Here is a 19,740-nt window from a genome sequence, read left to right on the forward strand (position 1 = left end):
GGATCGAAACAGATGGTTAGCCCATACGAAAGTATGACAGAAACGCATAGGGAAAGTAAAAGGTTGCTGCCACCGTCGTACATCGCTCGTAGGGGTTATGAAAATAAGATAAGAGGGATTAGGGCACATACAAAGAAATACACAGGCATATTTATCTCGCTAAATCTGCGAATGGAACAGCAAATCGGTAATATAGGTACGATGTACGCTCTGCCTTGCGCTGTACAGTGGTTGCGGAGTATATGATGCAGATGTAGTGTGATAATGCTGCGATAGGGTCTCAGTGTGTAAGAGCTTTCCTTATTCCAATGAATTCTGCCATCAATGTTCTTCGTGACTTCATGCGCTACTGTGCGTGTTGGGTGTGTGCTTGCGCGCTGTTCATCTCGACCGCCGCTAGTGACATCTCGGCGTTGGGTTGGTAGCACTGCCAGAGACGTGCGGCACTTGTCGCAGAGTGGCTCTCAGTTCCTTGCCGAAGTGCTGCGAGTTGGACCTCGTGTACGGTAGGTTGTCACAAGCTGCTATTTTTTTTCCCGCCCTTCGCAACGAAACGAAGCTACCGGCGCTCCCGTTTCTGTCGCCTCCCATGATCTGCACACCAACCGAATTTCCTTTCTCGTGAAGTGTGTAATAGTCTTCGTATAGAAAGCTGTGCAACGGCCGTGCAGGGATAATCTGTGATTCGAAGCATCATCAACCGGCCGGTGTCTTCCGGTGATGTTTGAAAACCGACAAAGCTTTTCTATTTATTGTTCAAGAACTAATGTAGTGTGTGTGCCTATGACTAACATCTACTCGCGAGACAGATCCAGAAGCTCGTACTGTTTGTGTTAAGAGACTGTTTGTATGCCACCGTATGTGTGACAAGTTATTTGAGCACGTGTTGCTGCTTTTCTGCGTGAAAATAGAACCGCCGTGGGAAAACACCAACGAATGGACGAGCTCCCACGCGCAAGCGCGGCACCAGAAATGAACTACGTGCGTGCCAGTCCACAACGCACTTTTTTTTCTGACCGTCGGTTGCTTCTTTGTTGACTTAATGCAGTGTTGTTCACAGTTAATATTGAATATCACACGTGTTATGACGCCAGTAGTTGTGAAATTACTTCCTGGATACTGAGTTTGTATATTGGCCATAATGAAAGAAGAAAATTACTTATGCGCATACTTGTCCCACGCAGCCATTCATTTGTATCAATTTGCCCGGTCATTGTGTTCTAGAGGAAAGCTAAACGACTGCAGACGCAATAACCTCGCTCATTTGTACGATGCTTACAAGGCATTTTCCTCAAGTGTTAGTCCACGAAGTTGTTCTACTCCAGTCGCGTGGCAGATATCCAAAATATACATCCTGCGATAAATTATTTACATAAACAGTAGGGCTCGGATAAATTCGAATGCGTATCATGTCAGAACAGTATAATAATGGCATATTTAACGCGTTTACACTATCATACAATCGTGAATTAAGTTATAGAACGTCGGGCTTCCAAAACGAATTGAACAACGTCGTGCTCGTAGAAAATATGTTGGCGATAGGTTTTACACCGTCAGTGTTCAATGATCATTTTTACTGCCTGTGCTGCACTACAGAAAAGCGAACTTGTAGCTCGGTGTATGTAACCGACGAGAAGGAATTTGTAATAAGATTTTTTTTTTCTATTTTTAATGTGTAGTTACTGAAACAGATGGTGAGAGGGAAACGCTGTTATTGTCAATGAACAGTGTGATATTCTTGTTTGTCATTGTGATTAATTTTCACGGTGTTAAAGCTTATAGTTGTTCACTAAAGTTATAGTCCTGGACTGCAGGTCGTACCTGTTTAAGACGAAGAAGTGATTGGACTACGGACAGACGAGAGAGACAAATTTCTGTTCCCTGGTGTGACTCGAGCTTACGTAAAGGCTGAAAGCACACTTTGTTAGTGTGCAGCTGTCCTGTGCTGCGATAAACAGGTTGAACTGCTGCAACTTTCGCTCTCGATCCCCACTACAATAGTACGTGCCGCGACATGAAACCTGGCAGCGCAGTGTACCGTGCCGATATTGAAAGAAGAAAAACTTCGATGGGAATTTTTACCCAAAACGTGTACGTACTAACATGCCCCAAAACGAAAATAGTTGGTATCGGGAGGGTGACAAAACGCAAAGCGGCTTGACTTTTGTACCAATTTTGTCTACAGAAACGAAGTGCATTGTTGATTGAGTTTTAATGAAATAGTGTTTCTCGGTAACCCTTGCAAAGGGCACCGTGAAATAAGGCTTCGTCCTGGGCGCGGTAAAAGCTTTAACAAAAATATCCAGAAAATATGCTAAAAGTGGACGACAAGCAAGGTTTCTGGGACAGCGCAGTTTCGCCTTCACCGCCACGTAAACATTGCGTAACTGTGCTGAAACTGCTGTGCCAGAAACCTTGGCCCTCACTTCCAGAACATTTCCTGGATATTTTTGCAGCCAGTTCGACAGGAAACAAACAATAGTTTATTACGCTCATTACAAGCATCTTAAAATACTCATCCTTTATTGTTTCATTCGCTGACGTGTTTACTCGTAAATATGGTTGGTTGGTTGATTCTGGGGAGGGGACCAAACAGCGAACTCATTGGTCCCGTGGGATTAGGAAAGGATGGAAGGAAGTCGGCCGTGCCCTTTCAAAGGAACCATCCCGGCATCTGCCTGAAGCGATTTAGGGAAATCACGGAAAACCTGAATCAGGATGGCCGGACGCAGGTTTGAACCGTTGTCCTCCCGACTGCCAATCTATTGTTCTAACCGCTGCTCCACCTTGCTCGGCCCTCGTAAACATCGTGAACATTTCATTAAATAGTCTCTTATAGTTTTCATGTTAATTGAGAGTAATCCAAATCCCAAGGAATATTTTTCAAAGTTAGTTTCCATATTCTATTTCATTTTATGGCTTGATACAGTATTATGGTCAACAGCAATTTTCCAAGATGACAACAGCTGGGAAAACATACGGGCTGTCTATTGAACTTATACAGGTTGCGGCCAAACTTCCATAAACTAGGAGAGATATACGTTAGATAAGAGAGTTCGGGGTCGGAAATTTGAATAAAAAATCTTGCAGTTTGGTTTATTTAGGTGCCATTAATGTCGCCATGGTAGAGGAAAATGGAAAATAACGCTAGACGTTACTTTTAGAGTTTTATATTTTTCATTAATGACAGATCTTTGGGACACTCATTTTGCAAAAATTGACATATGATGGAGAAAATCTGCAATCATAAGTTAAACATTTTCGTTGTCCGTCTTGATTGCTTTAATTGAAAAACAAAAGGCTGGTTTCGGTTCAGCATGAACCACACTCAGATCTGACGTACCGTTTACAAACCCATCCAATGTTTCAGCGAAATTTACATGCCTGTTCTTTGGTGTAGCATGTAAATTTTGCTGGTATGTTGGACAGTTGACAGTCGTAACTATACAATCAGATCTGAGATGGTTCATGTTGAACCGAAACCGGTCATTTTAAATAATTAAAGCAATTAAGGCAGATAATAAAATATCTGCAACAGCTCATTATTTCCACTTGCGTCATTCATTCAGAAGGTACATTTGTTAAGAAAGCGTTGCCTTGACTATTTGGTAACAATTTCGGTACTGCACAGGTTTGAAGTATGTAAAATTATTCATCCACCACAAGGAAGTCTGTGTATGTCAAATCTTACGATATTCTCCTGATACTAACTTCCAAGAACTGTTTCAGACCAATGATTTCATATTGAAAATTGTTCTGTATCAACGATCGAAGTAATTTTTCCGCACCCTGCATAAAAGGTTGTAAGTAGGAAGTAAAATATTTTCAGAGGAAAATAAATAACTGTTTCCTACGACATAAATTTGATGTGGTCCAGCGTTGTACAGAAGTTGCCAAAGGAACGCTTTCACATTCAAGTACATTTTTCAAATTAATGGTTTCGTCAGATTGTTTAGCCAACACGCTTGGCTTAGGAAGAACGTTTTTTCGTGCAGTTCTCAGTTGCGTCTTCGGGAATGAAATAATTTGCTTGTTTTTGGTTTACGTCTTACAGACAACTAAAGACAGCAAATCATATAAGTCATTAGTATACTCGCATTCGGGAGGACGACGGTTCAATCCCGTCTCCGGCCATCCTGATTTAGGTTTTCCGTGATTTCCCTAAATCGTTTCAGGCAAATGCCGGGATGGTTCCTTTGAAAGGGCACGGCCGATTTCCTTCCCGATTCTTCCCTAACCCGAGCTTGCGCTCCGTCTCTAATGACCTCGTTGTCGACGGGACGTTAAACACTACCCACCACCACTATTAGTATACTAATACGTCAAAGAGCAGATCGGTTAAGATAATCGCTCTTTGTAGTCATCGAACTCTTATTCACAAGAGGGAATCAAAAACAAATTTCCTTTTCACTCAATTCCACAACAATAGCTACTAACGGCAGTACCATCACTTTCAATGTTGTCCGAATTTTATGACTGGATTGAGGATTTCTTGGTTGGGAATACGTAGCATGTTAATGTTGCATAGAAAGTCATAATCAAATGTAGAAGTAACTCTATTCGAGTGTCCCATAGAAGTGTGTTTTTTTGGACCCTTGCTGCGCATGTTGTATCTTACTGACTCGAAGACAATAGTTATCTCAAGCTTTTTTAGGATGACGCGATTATCTACAATGACCTACTTATCTGAGAAATGTGCGTAACTATTCAACCAGATATTTTTAATATTCCAAAGTGGCGCTAGGACTGGCAGCTTGCTATAAATGTTCAAAAAGCTAAAATTGTACATTTAATGGAGCGCAAAAATGTGGTATTACATCAGTTAACGACATTCGAATTCAGTGAACCCATACAGGCGCCTGCGTGTAAAGTCTGCGGGGATATGAAAAGTAATCGTCACATAGGCTCAATCGAAGGTAAAGCAAGTGGTAATTTTCCGCTCATTGGCATAACATGGAGCCGTACAAATTAAGACTAATAGGGGACGTTTAACCTAAACAAAGAAGAGCAGTATGAACTGTCAGTTAGGCTCACGATACTGAAAAACCTGAACTATCGCAGAACAAGGGCTCAACTGTGCCTTGAAAACCTACTTACTGAGTATGAAGGACCAGTATTAAGCTAGGACTCTAATGGAAGTGAAGAATAATTACAAGACGTGTTGAATGGAGTGAAGAGTCTAATGAGTACAGAATGGGGATTGAGAGTAAACCGAAGAAATATTAAGTAGCAGAAATAATATTAGCCATGAACTTAATTTCAAAGCAAGGAGGACATGCAAAAGAAGATTAGTACAGGCATGAGAACATGCTTGACCACGAGAAGATTGTCGTATCAAAAATTGGCCTCAGTCTGAGGAAGAAATTTCCGAGTATGGACGTTTGGAGCACATCATTGCATGGTAGTGAGTAATGGAATGTGTGACAACCAAGTAAGAGAATCGAAGCGTATGAGATATAGCACTACAGTTGGATGTAGAAAATTAGGTGGGCTTGTGATGTGAGGAATGACGGGGTTTTCAGCAGAATCGGCGAAAAAAGAAATGTTATGACAAGGACGTATGCTAATATATCAGGGTATAACTTCCAAATGGCATTAGAGTGAGCTGTAGAGGGTAAAATCTGTAGAGGAAGACAGAGATTGGAATACATCCAACAAATAACCGAAAACGCAGGGACGAAGAGGTTGGCATAAGAGAGGAATTCTTCGCGGAGCACATCAGACCTGTCAGACTGTTGACTCAAGGAAAAAAAATTAAAAAAAGATCGAGGGACGAGATTAAGTGCGCACAGAGAAATTTGAGCTGTCATTCTGCCGGTGTCACACACGCGATTGGAACGGGGAGAAACCCAAATATGTGGTGCAGTGGGAAGTACCTTTTGCTATGCACGTCAGTCGTTTGCTGAAAATAGATATAGATTATTTCCAGATCTTTTTTTTTGGGGGGGGGGGGGGATGGGGGATTACAGGAAGGATATTTCAGTACTAGACAGCGGCAATTTATTTTTCACGCCGTTATAGAAAAGAGAGGTCCTGTGTCCCTACTGTCCTCACTATCAGCAGGACGCAAAAATTTTAAAACGTTGCACGTTAGAGTATTGATTGTTCCAGCTGCTGGTGCTCATACCGAAATACGTAACTGATTTCCCCTGGAGGTCGCAGCGAGGTAGTTTGGCGTTCGTATTTCTACTTACATAACCTCCCCTTTTGTAATCGGTGCTGCTGAGTTACTGTTTACCCGAAACAAATCCTCGTGTGCTGTGTTTCATCTCATATGAAATATTAAGTGCCACGCTAGTCAGTGTGGCGAAAGACGTCGAAAGAATTCAGAAACCTGCCGCTAGTGTCGTAACTGGTCATTGCAGCCCATAAGAATGAGTAACCTAAGTGCTCAGGGAACTTAATGCAGACCGTTGGAGAAGAAGGTGAAGTCCTCGTGAAACCAGCGGTAAATTTATATAGACTATGCAATAATTTTACGTCTTCCGTTGTATATGACACGCAGGAATGGTGACCTTAGCAGGGATTAGGGGGCAAACGGAAGTATATTCAATTTTTCCCAGCTCCTTGCGCAAATGGAACCAGCAGGAAAACACTAGAATTAGAGCACAAAGAAGGTGAATTTTTTCCTGTTTAAAAGACTGACAGAAATGTGAGGCTCCCAGCTGCCGCATTTTATCTTCCTTAGTGCCTTTAAAAATTCTCACAGAAACTTTGGCTTGCGAACATGTTCGTGCTCTTTTTTAACATGCATCTCGCTTCTCATTTTCACAAGCTGTCCTAACTGTAGCTCACCCACACCCAGAAGTCCATCGCTATAAGTCGCTCATATCCGTTCAATCTCACTTGACCATTCTCACTCATTCAGCCCAATTCATTGCCAATACCTCGTCTCTCCTGTGTTCTGTCCTACTACTGCTGTCTCGTGTCACTTCCCACTGTCTTTGCTTTCTCTGACTGCTTTTAATACTGTTTCATTTATTTCTCTCCCCCTCCCCCACCCCCCTCCCTCCCTCTCCCCTTACTCGTTGTTATAGATTTTCTCTCGTTATCACTGGCTTTCACCCACTTGCACCTTCTTCTCTTTTATTGCTCTCTCACTTGCACTGTCTCCTTCATTCTTCTCCTAGCACTGTTCTGTCACTGTCAGCTATGTTCCAATGACACTGTGTCCCCGTTTCACAGTGCCATTTTCTTCGCTCTTTCTATGCCACAACCAGTGTCTACTTTCTTGCAGTATTTATTACTTTTCTGACTCCTTTCCACTGATACTCTCTCCTTCTCTCTCCTCTCTCCGCATAAAAAAGCGCGATGTTCGCATGTCAACTTTTTAAAGGTAGAGTGAGGCAGCTGGTACCCCAACTTTCCAGTCAGTCTTTTAAACACGAGCATATTCACCTTTTTTTGTGCTCCGGTAGGAACATCTTTCTTCCGTTCCTTTCTTTTCCGTGCCACAACATGGAATGTCTCTCATATGAAAAGAACTGTATGGGTCAGGAATATCTTTTATATGTAACACTGAAGTAACGCAAAACTAATTTTACACCTCAGACATGTTTTCACGCGCAGGAAAATTTTGCATGTGCGTCGTTAGTACAATACGGGGTTCGTAATTCCTTCTGATGATAACGGAGACACTTTAAAGCGTATTTCTTCGTGCTACGTTACTTGATGAACTACGTTTTCAGCTATGTTCCAATGACACTGTGTCCCCGTTTCACAGTGCCATTTTCTTCGCTCTTTCTATACCACAACAATGGATAAAATTAAGCTACGTTTTCGTCTCGCACCGGATTATACGTATACATGTAAGGTAGCTTTGAACCTCTGTATCCTTGCACTATAGTCTGGCGTGTTATAAATGTACATCTAAAACGTTACCTATTGGGAAGACTTGTATGTCAGTTTCAGTGATGTGATATACGAAAGCTTTTATTTATCGTATGATTGATTTCAAAACCTCAAACAAGCAGGAGAGCTTTTATTTATTGTATGATTGATTTCAAAACCACAAACAGCGGTCATGTTAAAATGGTACACTTAGCAGCATTCAGCCGGCCTGAGAACCGGTTTTCAATAGCCACTTGAGGAGGGGACCTACAGTTAAACGTGCAATCCATGACGGAGCAGCCTACCACTTTTCTCACGAAGGATTGCTCAATGTATAAGTCGTGTTAGCTGAAAAAGAAAAGAAAGCAAGTATGTACTTACCTGACCTGTGAGCAACCCACCCAGGACTCTTATTCATATCTACCAGGCCATACAATATCTTCAAGTGTCAAATAGCACGCAAGTGAATCTTACACCAGACCGTAGTGGGGACGAACTTCGTCGCGTAACTAGGTACAGTCACCTCCCAGTTCAAAGTCTTTACACCTCGTCGTGCAAACACGCATAGTGATCGCGATAAATAATGTCGAGGGTATGCGTGGCAGCTGGCTGTCATTAAATTTATTGACGATGAGGAGGAGAAAAGAGACAGGGTTGACGTAACAGCTGACCGAACGTACAAGCAAAATGTTAAGGTTGGGTGATTCGATGGTGTGCAACAACGGCAGGATGGAACGACGCTGAGCAGAATAATGATCAGTATGGCCGCCGAGGAAGAAGAAGAAAGCCGGCCGTTGAGGCCGAGCGGTTGTAGGCGCTTCAGTCCGGAACCGCGCTGCTGCTACGGTCGCAGGTTCGAATCGTGCCTCGGGCATGGATGTGTGTGATGTCCTTAGGTTAATTAGGTTTAAGTAGTTCTAAGTCTAGGAGACTGATGACCTCAGGTGTTAAGTCCCATAGTGCTCAGAGCCATTTGAAGAAAAAGAAGAAGAAGTAGAGTAGCAGCAGTTAACTGCACACAGTAAACATCTGATTACGTAACAAATGAGTTAATAGTTTTGAAAATTTGACTACGTGCTCCGTGTTTATGACACCATATTTCCTGAACCGTGTCGCACCGTGATGTTATTTTGCACGTACATTCAGTGGCACATGTGGATACCGTCTTCAAAATGTGTTGCGAATAAAGTTAAAAGTGAGAAAGTATTAAACTATAACGTGGAGGCTGATGCTGAAGTTTTACTGAATGAACGATGCAAATGTAGTAAGCGATAAATCTATTTATTTTCATCGTTCTGTGGAGGGTGTCAATGAGAAAAAGTTTCGGAAAGATTTGAAATTTTGCGTAAAATTTGTTAGAAGTCGCTAAGTGCTCTTACACTCAAATACTGGATGAAAATTTTGTTGTCTGTGTTACTAAACAAATATGGTAATCACACCAAACAAGCAAGAATCAGCTGAGGAAATTGTAAATAGTGTCTTTCAGAAAATCAAGTGGTTCTCTGCAGATAGACTCCCGCTAAATTTTTAGAAAACAATAGTTTATACAATTCTGTATAGTAAATGGCATAATACCATTGATAAATATAGACTGTGAACAGAAGTCTGTTGCTAAGGCAGAATATTCAAAATTTCTGAGTGTGTGCATTGATGAGAAATTGAATTGGAAGAAACACATCGACGATCTGCTGAAACGGTTAGGTTCATCTACTTATGCTATTAGGGTTATTGCAAATTTTGGTGAGAAACATATCAGTAAATTAGCCTATTATGCCTATTTTCATTCACTGCTTTTATATGGCATCATATTTTGGGGCAATTCGTCAGTAAGAGAGAGTATTCACTGCGCAAAAGCGTGTAATCAGAGCCCACCCAAGATCACCTTGCAGACATTTATTTATGGAGCTCGGGATGCTCACAGTACCTTCGCAATACATATATTCATTTATGAAATTTGTCGTTAATAACCCAGCCCAATTCAAAAATAACAGCAAAGCTACAACACTAGAAGAAAGGATCTTCACTATTCTGGATTAAATCTGCCTTTGGCACAGAAAGGGGTGAATTATGCTACCACAGAAATCTTTGGTCATTTGACAAATAGCATTAAAAGTCTGACAGATAGATAACCATCATTTAAAAGCCAATTAAAAGAATTTCTGAATGACAGCATTATTTTGCGTAAAGAAAACTTATGTTAACGTGACACGTTCCACATCATTACGAAATGTATTCATGGTCTCTGGAACAAAGATTAATGTATGTATATGAGCTGACGCTGCCTCTGGGTAATTTGTGTGCCATGAGTAAACGCTGCCTCAACACACATACAGTTTCTCACTTTAATACTGTCTGTGTTAAAGTAGAATTATACTCCATAATGAGTAAGGTATGACAACATTTAAATTTTTCAATGCGTTCAGTAACTATATGAAACTAGCTGACAAACACGGCGTTGCGCGGTTATTCATGTTGCTAATTTTCTACTAGAAAAGAAAACAAAAAATGAACTTTTTTGTTGTGTAATATCGTTATTTCATTCACACACATTCCTGAAAACGTCTTTGAAATCATGAAACAGTCCTACAAAGAAATATACTTAAAGAGGAAATGTGTAAGTTCAGTACCCAAATTAAGAAACTTAGTCTCTGTACGGTGGGTTCAGCTGCTTCGCGTACCTACAACGCGATTTAGTAAACGTTTCTATGACAGCACCTCTTGATAGCTCTATAGACGGTTAACGTTTTTGCCTACAGCCGTTTGCGCTTGGCAGTTGAAAACTGCCAAAATCGCTGCTAGATGTCATGGATATCGTTAAGTTGAATGTGAATACTGGTTCAAATAGTTCAAATGGCTTTAAGCACTATGGGACTTAACATCTGAGGTCATCAGTCCCCTAGAACTTAGAACTACTTAAATCTAACTAACCTAAGGACGTCACACACATCCATACCCGAGGCAGGATTCGAACCTGCGACCGTAGCGGTCGCGCGGTTCCCGACTGAAGCGCCTAGAACCGCTCGGCCACAACGGCCGGCTGTGAATACTGAAGAATGGCATACAACCCTTGAGCTCTGCAAAGCAGCGTCACAAGATACAATAGACGACGCATTGCAAAGACGCTGACGAATATTGAGAAACGAGGGGTGCAGTAAAAAGAAAACAGATCGTGAACGTATATCACTCATATCCATATTTCCAATGTAATGTTACATTTATCGCTTCTTTCGCAGAAGAAAGTCCTAGTAGCCTTTTCTTTAGTTAAACTCTATAGCTCATCCGAAGGATAGGATACTAGTGCTAGCGAAAGCAAAAAAAGAGACATTGGCATGGAATACCTCAGCTCACATATACAGGGTGTTACAAAAAGGTACGGCCAAACTTTCAGGAAATATACCTCACACACAAAGAAAGAAAATATGTTATGTGGACATGTGTCCGGAAACGCTTACTTTCCATGTTAGAGCTCATTTTATTACTTCTCTTCAAATCACAATAATCATGGAAACACACAGCAACAGAACGTACAAGCGTGACTTAAAACACTTTGTTACAGGAAATGTTCAATATGTCCTCCGTTAGCGAGGATACATGCATCCACCCTCCGTTGCATGGAATCCCTGATGCAGCCCTGGAGAATGGCGTATTGTATCACAGCCGTCCACAATACGAGCACGAAGAGTCTCTACATTTGGTACTGGGGTTGCGTAGACAAGAGCTTTCAAATGCCCCCATAAATGAAAGTCAAGAGGGTTGAGGTCAGAAGAGCGTGGAGGCCATGGAATTGGTCCGCCTCTAGCAATCCATCGGTCACCGAATCTGTTGTTGAGAAGCGTACGAACACTTCGACTGAAATGTGCAGGAGCTCCATCGTGCATGAACCACATGTTGTCGTATTTGTAAAGGCACGTGTTCTAGCAGCACAGGTAGAGTATCCCGTATGAAATCATGGCGGTGAATCGAGGAAGTACAGTACATACTGACGAAACTAAAATGAGCTCTAACATGGAAATTAAGCGTTTCCGGACACATGTCCACATAACATCTTTTCTTTATTTGTGTGTGAGGAATGTTTCCTGAAAGTCTGGCCGTACCTTTTTGTAACACCCTGTATAGGTTGTATCTTATACTACAGTTGACCTATATGCATATGAATTGAAGTGCGGGATACAATTTTAACGTATGTCGCTATTTTCAGCTGGAGAATAGGACACTAGTACTAACGAAGCCCAAACGTAAAATCTGTATCCCGTACTTCAGTTCACCTATACAGGTCAACGGAAGAATAGGATACAACTTTGGTAGTTCCACTGAGGTTCAAGATGCCAGTGCTATGTATGTCTTGCTTTCGCTAGAACTAGTATCCTATTCTTCAGTTGACCTACATAGTACAGGATACGAATCAATTCCAGAGGGCCGGCCGCGGTGGCCGAGCTGTTCTAGGCGCTTCAGTCCGGAACCGCGCGACCGCTACGGTCGCAGGTTCGAATCCTGCTTCGGGCATGGATGTGTGTGATGACCTTATGTTAGTTAGGTTTAAGTAGTTCTAAGTTCTAGGGGTCTGATGACCTCAGATGGTAAGTCCCATAGTGCTCAGAGCCATTTTTTTCAATTGCAGAGGAAACAGCAATCGGAACGACCCGCTATCAGACAAAGGTATATTTCAGCTTGTGTACACAAATGATTTGAAATTGCCTCAAGCGACAAAAAAGCGTACATAATATCTATACCTGAATAACACATTCATTTATTTTTATTTACGATTATGACGCTCTGCCACAGAAAATTACAGATTTATTATCTATACCTCGGCCGGCCGAAGTGGCCGTGCGGTTCTAGGCGCTACAGTCTGGAGCCGAGCGACCGCTACGGTCGCAGGTTCGAATCCTGCCTCGGGCATGGATGTGTGTGATGTCCTTCGGTTAGTTAGGTTTAATTAGTTCTAAGTTCTAGGCGACTGATGACCTCAGAAGTTAAGTCAAAAATGGTTCAAATGGTTCTGAGCACTATGGGACTTAACTACTGTGGTCATCAGTCCCCTAGAACTTAGAACTACTTAAACCTAACTGACCTAAGGACATCACACACATCCATGCCCGAGGCAGGATTCGAACCTGCGACCGTAGCAGTCGCGCGGCTCCGGACTGCGCGCCTAGAACCGCTAGACCACCGCGGCCGGCGAAGTTAAGTCGCATAGTGTTCAAAACCATACCTCGGAAATAAACTAATATCCATGACTAAAATATGACGTCATTGGTCAAAGCCGACTAGTTGTATCCCAGTTGTGCAGAATATATGTATTAAAACTTCATGCGTAATATGGCATTTTTGACGCGTCTCGATGTTTATCATGTCACACCTCTTGAACTATTTGTCGTACAGTGATATAGGCCTATTTGCGTATTTACATTCACCGGGATATGTGGATATTGCCTTCTAAATATGTTGCGAATAGAGCTAGTGCGAAAGAAGTACCAAATTTAAACGTCATTCATGATGTGGCAGTTGTTCACGAATCTCAGTGTTTATTAAGTCATATCTCCTGAAATATGGGCCACACAATGACATAATTTTTCAGGTACATTCAGCGGCATATGTGGATACTGTCTGCAAAATGTGTTGCAGATAGAGTTTGTAACAAAGAAGTACAAACAAATTTACACGCCACGCACAATGCGGCAGTGTTTCGCGCATCTCATTGTTTATGACGTCATGTCTTATGAACTATGTGTGGTACCATGATCTAATTTTGTATGTGCATTTAGCGACATATGTTCAAAATGTTCAAATGTGTGTGAATTCCTAAGGGACCAAACCGCTGAGGTCATCGGTTCCTAGACTTACACATTATTTAAACTATCTTAAACTAACTTATGCTAAGAACAGCACACACACACACACACACACACACACACACACACACACACACACACACACACACACACACACACACACACACATTTCCGAGGGAGGACTCGAACCTTCGGTGGGAGGGGCGGCGCAATCTGTGACAGGGCGCCTCAAACCGTACGGCCACTCCGCGCGGCATTTGGCGACATATACGAATCATGTATGCGAAATTTATTGCGAATCGGGTAACTAATACAGAAGTAATAAATTCAAACATGGGTGATGCAGCGTGTTTTCACGCATCTCATTGTTTATTACGTCATATCTTCTGAACTATGATAGGTAGATAGTTCTTACCAACGCCGCGATTGTTGCCTTACGGTATGGGATACGTGTATGAAGTCGAAATCGGTCCAGTGGTTTAGAAGGAAACGTTGAGCATAGACACATACGTATATCTATTTTTATAATATATATGGATCTTAAAATAAAATTTTGTTGCCCCTGGAAGCCGTTAGATAGGCATCTTGCAGATGGGATGCAGTGATAAGTTTTAGCCGTTTAGTAGTATGTGTCTGCGATATTCTACACAATACAAAGAAGTTCCAGCCTTCCTAAAACATCTCATCTTTTGTCGCACAGAGGTCTACTTCCTCTATTGAAATAGGACAACATAAGTTCCGAAAATGCATAGTATGTTAGATTTTTACGAAAAAAAAAAAAGATTTACAATGGTCAGTCGCTCATTCAGAAGAAACATGAAGCCACAGTATTACACCGTGAGTAAAGATTGTCACACTGGTAATGTGAGAGAAATATTGCCAAATGTGGGGCCGGGCGGGCCACGCCTTCAGCTCGATTTGCTGGGAATAAATTTTCATCAGAGAATAGTGTTTTTGTTGGCGATATCAAACCCTTTTTGTTTTCGCATATGCGAAGGTAGTGCGCGAGATTAAAATCTAAATCTGTACCTAGTCTTTCCAAACCATTGAAGTACATGGCAGAAGATGCTTTGGATTGTGCCACTTACTAAGGCTTCTTTCCATTGTATTTGAGCATTGTAACTGCCTTCGCTGTCCTGTGGAACCCTAGTCAAATGATCTCGCTTCGCTCTTTTGCATCGTATTTCATTTATTATTTTGTCGCTTATATTACAGATATAAAAGTTTGATTTTGTAGCTCTGTTGGATTCCAAAGACTCGGTCTGTGATTCCTGGTGGCTCTGACGATGTTGAAGGCATAACGAATCTTGCGCCTCTGACGGCACTTTGCGCAGTTTGGAAATGGCACATTGCGCTGTGGTTAGGGTTTCATGTAGACCCGTCTGCCGCCCGTAACCGGTTGGGCGAGCAGTTTTTCAGCTCGGTCAACGATCTGGGTGTGCAATCTCAGATAGCAGCAACGTATGGTGCCACCAATGTGGATCCAGCTTCATATCTTGTTTGTTCGAAGCCAGTAGAACGTTTACTTGGTATTTTGTTGACTGCAATGATCACTGTTGTGCCAGTCATGACTTTTTTTTTCACATCGAACTAGTTTCAGTAAGTACGGTATTGCAGTGCCTGTGTTATGCCGAATTGCGATGCATACATGTCCGACGGAAATGGCACTATGGCGTCTATAAACTTTATGAAATACATTCGCAGTTGTGAGTATATGGACAACCATCAGCTGTATAATGGAATGACGACAGTGAAAATCTGTGCGGGACCGGGACTCGAACCCAGATTTCCCACGTATCGCAAGAGGTCGCCTTACCATTGGCTATCCGAATACGACTCGCGGCCTGGCCCAAACAAGGTTAACGACATATGGAAGCTTGGGTGTAGCCGTGAGTCGTGTTCGCGTAGCCAAATGGTAAGGCGACCTCTTGCGATAAGTGGGAAATCTGGGTTCGAGCCCCGGTCCGGCACAGATTTTCATTTTCGTCATTCCATTACAAAGCTGATGGTTGCCCATACTCGCAACTGTGAATACATTTCACATCTTCAACAAGCGCTAAAGGTAAATACACCTACGTGCAGCTTCGGCTCCTGATGATAGAAACAAAACTTCAGTCCACCTCTTTGGGTGGCATTGCAACTCACAAAGCGGAGACCTGGGGCTTGTCTAATCGGTTTTAAGTGTGTCATTACTATATTTATACTTTATAGTTGTGGAGTGCGAACATACCAATAATTATTGCAATCAAAACCAGGAAAATTCATTGAAACTATTAAAAACTTGATATGTGACACACTTTATAAAAAATGTACGTGGGTGGAAGGGACTTCAGAACACTTGGGTGCATGTATAGATTATTTTTAAGTGGGAGGCACATTTTAATCATGATACAAAATGATTTTCAAAGCAGATTTCATCATTGGTGTTTATTGCAAGAAAAATCCAAGCTTTTTCGAGAACTCTAGAGTTTATGCTATTTCAGTTTCCGATAGTTGGTTGAAAAGATTAGATATAAAAGTTTTTACTAAACCTTTCCGAGGAGAGGAATCTAAACATGATGAAAAAGACCAAACAACAACAAAAAATCATGTTTTGATTCAATAATAAAGCGTTTATAGATGAATCGACTATGTAAGTTTTCCTTTATATTTTCATTACAGAACGAGAGCTTTTTGTGACTGCACTATTCTCGCTTTCGTTGTGTGTGGCTTTCGCAGTGCAGATTGTCAGACTTCTAACCTTCATTCCATATTCGTTACTGAACACCAACTTCTTTGCACATCACATTATCAGATTTTTTATAGTTTTCATAGTTTTTTCGAGTAGTAGTTTTTCGAAAGTATGAATTTTGTTGTTCTTGCCAAAATAGTTTTCTTCTTCTTCTTCTTCTTCTTCTTATTATTATTATTATCATCATTATTATTTCGTATTCTGTTAAATCGCTGGTCCAAAGTAAGTGCTGTTTATTTTCTTCTAATTAGAATGATTAATAATTTAGGAGCCGAGTTTCTACTACTTTTTTGTTTAATGATTAAGTACAATAGCCGACAGCTGTGGCCGAGCGGTTTTAGGCGCTCCAGTCCGAAACCGCGCTGCTGCTACGGTCGCAGGTTCGAATCCTGCCTCGGGCATGGATGTGTCTGATGTCCTTAGGTTAGTTAGGTTTAAGTAGTTCAAAGTCTAGGGGACTGATGACCTCAGATGTTAAGTCCCATAGTGCTTAGAGCCATTTGAGCCATTTTGAAGTACAATAATATGGACTCTCCTTAGACTATTTGATAACTTCATCATGAAGATACGGTTCATAACCATACATGAGCTGTATAAAGGCTAGCAGAAAAATGCGCTACTTTCGTAAGTAGTAAAGTCCAGGACTTAGTTTCTTCAAAACTTGACTGTCATGTCTTGTTTCGAGTTTAAAAGTTGGTGTTTTGTCTTATTCAAGGATGTGTTCCAAAAGGATTAAATTTATAAACACAATTAATCGAAGCTACGTGGTCTTAAAAAGAAAGTACTCATATTTGCGACTGAGTTCTCTCTCACTAACACATTAGTTGAAGGAGTTGAACAATGTTTCAAATGAGACACCTCATTTAGCGTGCAATTTGTTCGAATGGGAGGTACCGCCATTGTAGACAGTTATGCAACACAGGTTTCTTTGTTAATGGCTCGCATCTACATTTCGGCATGAAAGCGAAATACACGGAGATGATGCTATGTATGACGAGCTTTATGCACTCCAGGATCTGAAAAGAGAAAGAGTGTTTTTCCTTCAATGTCGTCAAAAGTTGGCAAAATTTTTGCCGATACTGTGTTGTGCCAATGTCTTAACGGATTCATAACGAGTTACACAGAGGTACTTCGAAACTAGTAACACTTCTTCGAAAGTAGTACCTAACCAATCTCGAAAAGCTATGTACCTAAAACAAAACATCCTTTCCAGCCGTTCCATTGTACGCTTAACGGAGGAAACAAGGAAACACTTGGTTTTCTTTCTTGGAACTGTTACCCGCAGTAATCTTGCGTAATGCGATGCTATTGCGCCAGTCACAATTACTCGTATATTCACGAGCTACAATAGCCTCAGATTGATACGGATATCACGTGGAGCACTGTTCAGGGCGATACCACAGTATCAAGTATCTTACGTTGTCATCCGCCCTTTAAAAGGTAATTGTATAAGAAAGAAAACACTTGACCACTTTCTATCGTTAGCCACTTTGGTATTATTACTTCAACACACCAGTGCACTTGATTAACTGATGCGACGGTTCTCGTGTGAGGGGGAAACAGGGATCATACTTTGTGCGGCTATTACTGCATATACCGGGTGAGGCATTTGAACTGTTTGTCGGAATATTTCGCGAAATACACATAGGATTAAAAGAAAGTGGCAGTAAACGCTGTTCACCTCTAAGATGGACATCGACTAACATAACGCTCGACCAACCTGCAGCACCCCCGGGGGCGGGTAGGGGGGGGGGGGGGGTGAGTTGGAAATATTAAATAGGATCCCCAATTTTTTATTGCAGATTTGGATTCTCCGTGAAAATATATGTACCTTTTGTATGAAAAATTTTTTTTCGTTTCATGATAGATGGCGCTGTAATATGCAAACATGGAAATGAGGTGACAATTGTTGCAACACGGTACTATCTCAAACAAATACACATCCGATAAGGACAATCGAAGTACTTTTTAGAAATTTTTGATAATGCTATCATGTGACACCTCCCACAATCGAATGTAGCACAGACCATGAGCTACGGTCACAGGTTCGAATCCTGCCTCGGGCATGGATGTTTGTGATGTCCTTAGGTTCGTTAGGTTTAACTAGTTCTAAGTTCTAGGGGACTGATGACCTCAGCAGTTGAGTCCCATAGTGCTCAGAGCCATTTGAACCATTTTTGAACAGACCATGATCATGCGCTAAGTCTGCGGTCAGACTGTCGCATATTACTTCAGTGTTTCAAACTGTACAGATCTTGTCGCAATTGTTCCATGATGTTAACAATTGCAGAGAGGGTCGATATCATTGCAGCGTACTTTGAGGCTCATAGAAATGTTGACGAAGCTCCTCAAAGGTATGCTACTCTGTTGCCCGATAGGAATGTTCCGTCTGCAACGACGTTCCGCAGTATTGCCAACCTGTTGACTGAAACGGGGAGAAAAAGTCCAACCGCCGTCTGTGACAAACGAAAATAACACAGGAAAATGTTTTAGCTGCGGTTGCTGCATTTCCTCACATTAGTTCTCGGCAAATTAAGCGAGGTTCAGGAATTTCGCAAAGAAGTGTTCTACGCATACCGCATGCACACAAATGGCACAAATTTAATTTATCGTTGCATCAAGAACTGCATGGTGCCGATTTTCACAATCGCCTGAATTTCTGCAACGGGATACAGGACAACTGGCAGTCAATCGTAGTTTCATTCCACGGATAGTTTTCTCTGATGAATCAAATTTTACGAATCGTGGTCAAGTGATTCTACATAATATGCATTATTTGTCAGTGGAGAACACCCATTGGGTAAGGTAAGTTGAACATCAACGCCCATGGAATGTCAACGTTTGGTGCTGTATTTTAGGTGCGCATGTAATTGGCACGTTCTTCATAGAAGGTAATCTGACTGGTCAAATGTACAGCGACTTTGTGGATAATGTTTTACCCATACTAATGGACGATGTCACACTTCAAACAAGAATGGATATGTGGTTTCAACACAATGGTTGCCTAGCGGCTTATTCACGGCTAGCTCGACAAGTTTTGAATCGAAACTATCCGGGTCGATAGATTGGACGAGTCCTCAAACGTGGCCTGCGTGTTCACCCGATTTTACTTCTGCCGATTTTTTCCTTTGGGGATGGCTAAAAGAGAGAGTTTATATTGATGTACCAACAACCCCCGAAGATATGTGGCAGCGAATTCGCAATGAATGGGCAAACATTAGCGCAGAGGCACTAATACATCTCGGATTGCCCTGCAGACACGGAGTTGCAATGAGCGCTAGAAACAACGGACAACATTTCGAACATTTGCTGCACTGAAACACTTGTGAGAGACAAGGGGCTCACTGTAATCAAGTACCCCCAGATAGTGGAAGGCAAGGGGACTCA

At 41.7% G+C, this 19,740-nt stretch overlaps 1 protein-coding gene across 1 annotated transcript in view; it reads left to right on the forward strand.

The window, feature by feature from the left end:
• Positions 1–408: 408 nt before the first annotated feature.
• Positions 409–19,740, forward strand: part of LOC126458340 (NAD(P) transhydrogenase, mitochondrial-like) — a 248,212-nt gene continuing 228,880 nt past the window's right edge. The window contains exon 1 of the mRNA XM_050095305.1: positions 409–506. The gene's annotated coding sequence lies outside the window, so the exon portion shown is untranslated. The remainder of the gene's footprint in view (positions 507–19,740) is intronic.

The sequence above is a fragment of the Schistocerca serialis genome, chromosome 2 (assembly GCF_023864345.2).
Source record: "Schistocerca serialis cubense isolate TAMUIC-IGC-003099 chromosome 2, iqSchSeri2.2, whole genome shotgun sequence".
Lineage (NCBI taxonomy): Eukaryota > Metazoa > Arthropoda > Insecta > Orthoptera > Acrididae > Schistocerca > Schistocerca serialis.